Source organism: Cyprinodon variegatus, unplaced genomic scaffold (assembly GCF_000732505.1).
Source record: "Cyprinodon variegatus isolate N-32 unplaced genomic scaffold, C_variegatus-1.0 Scaffold225, whole genome shotgun sequence".
In the NCBI taxonomy this organism is placed as follows: Eukaryota; Metazoa; Chordata; class Actinopteri; order Cyprinodontiformes; family Cyprinodontidae; genus Cyprinodon; species Cyprinodon variegatus.
Genome location: NW_015150678.1, coordinates 132,355 through 140,419, shown reverse-complemented (window position 1 = coordinate 140,419; position 8,065 = coordinate 132,355). Strand labels below are relative to the sequence as shown.

The following is an 8,065-nucleotide window of genomic DNA, read 5'->3' as shown; positions in this document are numbered from 1 at the left end:
AAAAATCAATTTGATATCAGCATATGAAAATATATTTGAGTATATTATTTTTCAAAATGTCAGAAATGGATAATAAAACTGCTATTTTCAATGACTACTTATTTTTTTCCAGCTTTAACATCGGTATCGATATCGGTTATCGGCTATCGTGCATCCCTAATAGGAACTGAAATCAAAACGAGGAATTTTAATCGGAATCGGAATTGTTCCAATTCAAATGATGCCCAACCCCGATAGCTGCTGAATGTGCTAATGAATGTGGGAATGCGTGCACATATCAGCTGAAAAAAAGAACAGTTTCAGCTAATTATTGGCTAAAGAAAATAAAAAATAGCCGACCAACATATTGGTTTATCACTAGTCCAAACTGCTCTACTGTAGCTCTGGCTTTATTTTTAGCTCAACATCTGACTGAAAGTAAACCTCTGCCTCAGATTTCAGTCTTTTTTAGCCTTTACAGGTTTTCCTTTTTCATTCCCCAGTATTTAACCCTACTTTGTTCCTGCTGAAGACAGCCATCCCTGCATCAGGATTCTACCAAGACTATATTTGAGGTTAAAGACGACGTATTCAGGTTTCATTTAGAATATATTGTTCCACACCCGGCTTTCTTCTGACCTCAATCTGCTATAAAATCTGACTTAGTAATATATACAGACCTGTGAATAAAAACCCAAGTGGATTTTACCAGCTAATCAGGGAATTAATGAAGGTAAATTAATAACACTACATCGAAACCTATTAATTGAGCAATAAATTATAGAATTGAACTGTAAAGTGCCTCGAGATGACATGTGGCACAATATGAATAAACTAAATTGAATTATATTGATTAAAAAGGAAAATATCCATCCACATTTTCCTCTTTAGGATAAACTAGCTGTTTTTATCTCAAATGTCTGAGTTTTGAGATACATGCAAGTTTCATTGTTAACAAGTTAATCCAGGGTTTATACAGGAATGAATAACTCAAACTTAATGCTTTTTAATGCTCTTAGAAATAATTTTAATGCCACCAACAGGTACCCATCGACAGGCTGCAGCCAGGTCCCGAATTCCTCGTTTTCCAACCACTTTTGTTGAAATTTGCTCCCCCCCCCCCAATTTCTAGCTTTTTCTCTGACTCAAGCTTCTCTTCTGAACATACAGCTTTGCGATCAACCGGAAGCAGTTCCGCGTCAATATATCGTGACATAATATGTCTGACGAAATTGTTTTTATAAGCATTTTTTTTTAAATAAAGCATTTTAAATGCCACAATAAACACATTTAAAGAATTTTAATGCAAATGAAGGCCTTCAGTTAAACAATAATAATTTCATGACTTTTAATGATTTTTTATTAACCACATTAACCCTGTAATCTGCATTGCTGTTTGTTAATGTAGCACATAAAAAATTGCAATGAGTGAAGGTTCAAAGCGTACAGTAGCAGCCGTTCACATGGCCCTTTCTAGTCAAACGCCAACCCGAATGGCAGCCCACTTCCATCAGACACCCAGCAAAATCCCCTCCAACTTCCAGCCACTGGAGTGACCCCCTCTTGCATATTCGTTTACTCTGACTCCACCCTTTCACTGAACTACAGGCTCTGACCAGGAAATTGTGCTTCTCTTTAGATCTTAATGTCCACAAATCATGGCAGAAAGAATATTTTTGGACAAATATTGATGTTTAAAAAGGAAAGTTGGGAGATTTAGAATGAGAGACTTTTTCACATTTTTTTTTCCCTTTTCTGAGTTTGACAGCCTGTACAGCCATAACTTTTATTGTAAACTGTTAACCCAAAAGACAATATCCAGAACTGATAACTCAAGATGTTTTCAAATGCGTTTACTTTCCTTTTTCACAACTGGCAGCCTGTTTTTAACATGTCTTATACACAAAGCTTCCAACGATTTTAAAGTCATAGGGAATCTACTGTTCCAACTGTTTCATTTCCAAATTCTCCCGAGTGGTGCACGACTTTACACGAGTGAATAAAGTGAATGTGATTGGTTTTTTATTAAGGGGATGGGATTGTTGTGGTGGAAGGTTCACAAGCGACAAGGCATCTTGCTAACCAGTTAGCAACTTAATGTTAGTAGGTTCCTAACGGGAAATTCCATTGGGACCAAGTAGCATTAAATTGGTGACTTAGAAACGACGCTATGGACAGCGGAAACATGCAAGAGGAGGAGAGTTTAGTGTCGGAGGTCGTGGATGAGTCTCCTCCGTCATCCATTTTTTATTTAGAGGAGGAAAGCGGGGACGAAGACGTTGTGGAAGAGGACGCCAGGAGCTTGGTTTGGTGTAGAAGGCTTCCAGCCGTACATGTTTGAGCCCTTGCCTCGCAACGCTGCCAGTTCTGTTAGCTCTACGCCTGCTGAAGACACAGACGTCCATCCCCGTGAACACTGGGACGGAACTCAATGGGAAAGGAAAGGATTCTTATTTCAACCGTTGCGTATATTAGCTGCGACATATGAATCAAGAAGCTATGACTGATGACCTTTGATATATGATTGGCTGAATTTATGTGTTCAGGCTGATGTATAACTAACTGGCCTGCATAAGATAACGAGAAAAAACAACAACACATATTTTAAAACAAATTATTTTTTCAAATTAAAAATGTTCTAAGTTTCAGGGATAACATCGTCTGATAAAGAGTACATTTACATACATGTTTAAGCCAGAATGATTTGACATTTACATATGATTTCCCTAAGACTTTAAAGAGGAATTGTAGGGGACCAGTCAAGGGGCCAATTAATGAAAGTGGGGGACATTTTAAATGGCTACTACTGGATATGTAGAGACTTTTGCACAAGTTTGACAGCTTTTACAGCCACAACTTTTATTGTAAATTGCTAACCAGAAAGACAATATCCAAAAGTCATAACTCATTATGTTTTCAAATGTGTTTTCTTTCCTTTTTCACAAACGGCAGCGTGCTTTTAACACGCCATAAGTCCAGTTTATGCTTCTGACGCATAGCCTCTGACACCGTCAAATCTGTCTCTGTGCACGACCACGCCCCCCATGCAGAGGTCAGACGGTCGCAAACCCACGCAGACCTCGAGCGGAAGTGCGCAGACAAAAAGCAGCTGTGATTGGTCCTTGGTATACTTTCCAGCTGTCTGTGTGGTCATCCTTCTCGCGCCATTTTTAAATCCGAGGAACAACTACAATGGATAACTGCGACTAAAGGTTAATCAAGGATTGCTCCATTAACAGAACCTGTGTGACCGTGACACCTTGCAGACGCGCCATTGTTGTTTTTGATGATAAACACTTCCGCCGGCGCCGCCGAAGTTCTTATGAGTTCTCGAATAGGCTCCCCCTTGTGCTTTGGCGGGAAACTGCTGTGCGACCTTAGAGATTCCAGACCGAGGTTGCAGAAGCATACCAGCAAAACTGTTTCGTGACCAGATAAAAGCGACGTATGATGTGTGCGGTTGCAGAAGTATAATCTGCAATTATACACAAAGCTTCTAACGATTTTTAAGAAATATCAGCAGAAACTATAAATACTGAGAAGCTGAGTCTTTGATGCACATTTGTTTTTGAACATTCAGCCTGAAGAAGCTTTGATTGGACGCTGGCCATGCTCCTTCACTGCAGAGCATCAATAGAAGATCCAGGGCAGGCAGGGGGTGGGGGGGAAGTGAACCCCTCCACCCCCTGCCTGTCCAATGACAACAAAAACAATGGCTGACAGACAGACCGGAAAAGCAGTTGTGTCTTTCTGGAGCCTGTCCAGAGCCGCGGGCCGCCGGTACCACAGGCCGCCCATGTGTCCCTGGTTGACCGTCAACCACCGGCTCCAGCACCTCACACAAACACCGAAACAACAGCTTTTGTTTCAAGGGCGTGTGGTGTCATTATCTGTTACATAACAAAAAAAAAAAAAAAAAAATCCGCTCTGCGTGCTCCTTTATATTTCCAAGGGCCAGACGGGAATAAATATCCGGCGAAGGCTTTCAGGGCGACCTGAAGGAGCCGAGGCGACGCATGGGCGGTGGGACACCGGCAGGGAGACCGCGGGGAGACCGAAACGACCTCGGAGGGAGGATGCAGACTAGCCAGGGATGCTAGTCGGAGGATACGGGGGGTGGGGGGGCTAATGTAGCCCGGCTAGATAGCTGTACGCCAGGCTAGCTAGAACTGGCTAACCGTTAGAGTGAAGCGGCTGATTCATCCGCCATCATGGTTAAATATCCCTGTTTTGTATTTTTTTTTTTGTTGTTTTAGAGTGAACATTAGTGTTTATTAGGGTGAGTCTGGGGGGTGGAAGAGAGGATGTGGAGGCTGGGGGTATCGTTCATCATGAAGATGGGCCGAGGCCAGACTGACGGTGCCGCTAAGCCTCCCTCCCTCCTTCCAGCAGCAGCATCCCGGTGAGGCATCCTCTCCAGCCTCGCGGATGACGACGCCGGAGCAGGGAGGGGGGGTCTGTGAGCCCCGAGCTAGCTAGCACCATAACCTCTGCTCCTACCAGACAAACCCCGCCGCGACAAAACCCACGACCCCTGCTCCCACCTCCAGCCCGTCCCACTGAACCATTCCCCTCTAACATGTTACATTCAGCCGGTCCAATTATTTCACCTGATAGCTGGAGACCGATAGGGATGCCCCCTCCTCCTCTTCCTCCTTCCCTCTTCTGGGGTTACTGAAGCAGCCACGGAGTGAGGGTAGCTCAGGAGGACAGCGATGGAGCCATGGCTACCGGCGGTGTGCTGAAGAGGAGGGGGTTTGCGCTAAAGACTCGGCTCCTGCTCCCTCCGCTGCTCCGCCAGGAAACCTCGCTCCTCGTCTCCGGTTCGCACGTCACGTTCAGTCGGATCCGACTGGGAGGACTCCCGCTGCCTTCAAATGCTGTCGGAAATTTGAGGTTTTCCACAATTTGTGACCCAAGGCGCCCCAAAGTGGTTGATTTAGGTTAATGCAATTCACCCATTGTTTATGGAGGACCAACTCTGCCATATTTAAAAATAAATACGTAAATAAATAAATGCCCTATATAAAAAAAAACATACAATTAATTCCCCCAAAAATACAATAAACAAATACATGTAGGTAGAAATTAAATTATACAGTAAGACATAAATGTATATATCTCTTTTAATTAGCTTCTTTATTTATTCACCTTTGTTATAATTACCTTATTTATTTATTTTACATTGTAATCTTCAACTTTATTTATTTATTACCTTTTTCAGGTATTTATTTATGTGCATGTGATAATATTTTTGTCTGTTTTTTTCTTCCTTTTTATTTATTTGTTTAACCCTATTTATTTCTTCAATAATAAGAATAACCCAGCTGTTTCTAGAACAGAAAACATTAGTGAAGGACTATAGGCACAGCAGGGAATTCCTGAAAAAGCATATTTAGAAAAATAACCAGGAAACCTGACCAAATGCTGTCGGAATCTTTCCACAATTTGTGACCCAAGGCGCCCCAAAGTGGTTGATTTAGTTTAATGCAATTGACCCAACTCATAATTATTTTACAAAGAGGCGATCATAATGGTAGCAATAGTATCTTAATATTCAGAATCCCTAAACACACTATTTTGCCTCAGTTTCAATTTACTTTATGTGCCGGAACAACACAAACTAGTGAAAAAAATCCAAACACAATATGGAGGAAAGGCTTTTTATTTTGATACTACATGCCAGTTACAAGACAAATCACAGTGCTGACCGTGGTTATTTTTTAGCAAAACAAAAACAGAAAAAAGGTGGCTTATACGTATTTAATTATACGAGCCCAAAGATAAAACCCAGTTTACCTAAATGCCTTTAAAGGCATCAAAATATAAGAGCCAGGTCTATCTATCGGTGTGTGTTTCAATTTCAAAGTAAACGAGCTGTTCTTAGAACAGAAAACATTAGTGAAAAACTATAAATACAGCTGAAAAGTCCTGAAAAGGCTTAGAGGGAGATTTAGAAAAAAAAAACACTCAAAGCTTTGAACATTTCACTTAATCCAGAAACAGAACGAGAATAACACAATCAGAAAACCTGACCAAGATATGGTCATCAAGCTGAACCGACAGGCTGGATAAGAAAAGTCTCCAATTGTGCAAAACTGGGAGAGGCATACACCAATAGATTTCCAAAGGGGGTATTTACAGTAAAAGGGAGTTCTGCTAAGTCTTGACCAAAGAAGAAAGAAGACATATTGCACATCTTTTATTTAAGATACATTTGAAAACTTATTTTTCTTCTTCATAAATGCACTGTTTTGTGTTAAACTATCAAGAAACCCTTATATAATTTGCAGTTGCAGTTGCTGTCTGTGTGTTTGCAAGGTTCTGTATATATTTTTGCCTAAAAAGGTGAAGAAAAAATTCTATTTTTTTGTCTTACGCTCTGACAGCTAAGTGTGATATTCATTTACTGTTCGTCTCAAAAAGTATAAAACACTGGAACAATTATAAAATTGTGCAACACTGTAAGAAAATAAAAAAAAAATCATAATGATCTTGCTTGGAGTGACCAGGCCCAATAATCGGAAGTCAGATATTTGGAAATGAACAAATACTAGAAGTATTAATCTGTAGATGAATTTATGCTACCATTTTGGCACTGTTATGAATCCTTTTTTTTTTTTTTTTAAACAGCTGAGCTGATGCAATGTCTTTATTAAGACCAGCTTAGTGGATTACACATAGCAGTTGTTCCGTCAAGGAATATTTGCAAAAATCTTCTTGCTTATTTACATAATAAGCACTGAGTTATTTCCAATCAACCAGATTTGACAGAATAATTTTTCAAAAACCAAGGAAAACACTTTAAAGCACAAGCGTTTGTTTATTAGCATATTATGTCATGCAGTAAATTAAAATACGCATTCTGAATAAAAGTTTTCTGTGAGCCGAAAATCATCCTAATTAACATCTTGAAATTGTCAGTCTCTGAGGAAAATACACATAACGTGTATCACTTAGTGAATAGAGTTCCTCAATTAAAAGCTCTTTTAATTAACTTTCTAGGTTATTGAAAATGGATATTCTTCTATTTACAATGCTGCAGATTTATTACAGATTTTAGTCTGCTAAAACGATCATTTCTGTGCCTGCGTTGTAATCTGTTTCATTCGATGGCTTGAAAACCACTTTAGATTGTTCTGATAAAATATTTGCAATTACTTAGAGAAAGCCTCCAATCTTAACTGATCGGATCCTAGTTTCTCACTTTGTTTATAATTTTACAGAGTGCACCTGAAGGCACCATCAGTCTCCTCATGGCATCTAGGGCTTTTGTTGGTCCCCAGCTTTTGTTGTCTCTCTCTCTCTCTCTCTCTCTCTCTCTCTCTGGTGTGTCTTTTTTAAGTCAGTTCAGTTGTTTGTTTCTGGCTTCATAAATAAATTGATTGTGATCTGCTGATGATCAGTTTGGAACATGAACAGAAGGCACTTTAAACATCCTGGTTTGAAATAATTTCTATGGGTTTCACAACAAATATAGCAACACCCCCACACACACACACAAAGTACCCACCCAATGCCTCCCGCCTTCCTCCTTTCCTCCCCTGCCTCCCTTATGAATGGGTGTTTTTGTTTGAGGATCCTCGTCCCAGTCTGGCTGCTGGAGTGATGCTGTCTCTGCTTTGAATGAATCACTTACAGCCTGTGAAAAAACAATTAGGGTTCAGGTCAGCCAGGATCAGCTATGAGATGAGACGTGACGACACGTAGTGAAGAAGTGCAATTTACATCCATCTCAAGTAATATTTCAAAACTAAATCCATGTTTCATGTTAAATATAACTAAACTGACTCTGAATGTCAGATTAATTCATTTTTATTTTAAAAAAAAGTCAACCAGTGTCTGTATTGCTAGACTGTATCCATGTAGCTTACTATTTTCTAAACATTGTAGATGCATGCATTCAGGGAACCGCATTGACTTTACCTGTTTGCAAGGGATGAGATGCTGTTACAAGTGTCAGTTTACTCTGGAGAGTGTAAGGTTTCACCAAGAGAAGAGAAGAGAAGAGAAGAGAAGAGAAGAGAAGAGAAGAGAAGAGAAGAGAAGAGAAGAGAAAAGAAGAGAAGAGAAGAGAAGAGAAGAG

At 40.1% G+C, this 8,065-nt stretch overlaps 1 protein-coding gene across 1 annotated transcript in view; it reads right to left on the bottom strand.

The window, feature by feature from the left end:
* The window catches only part of LOC107088634 (RAC-gamma serine/threonine-protein kinase-like), a 44,610-nt gene extending 39,785 nt beyond the window's left edge, over positions 1-4,825 (bottom strand). The window contains exon 1 of the mRNA XM_015380932.1: positions 4,590-4,825. The gene's annotated coding sequence lies outside the window, so the exon portion shown is untranslated. The remainder of the gene's footprint in view (positions 1-4,589) is intronic.
* Positions 4,826-8,065: the final 3,240 nt, after the last annotated feature.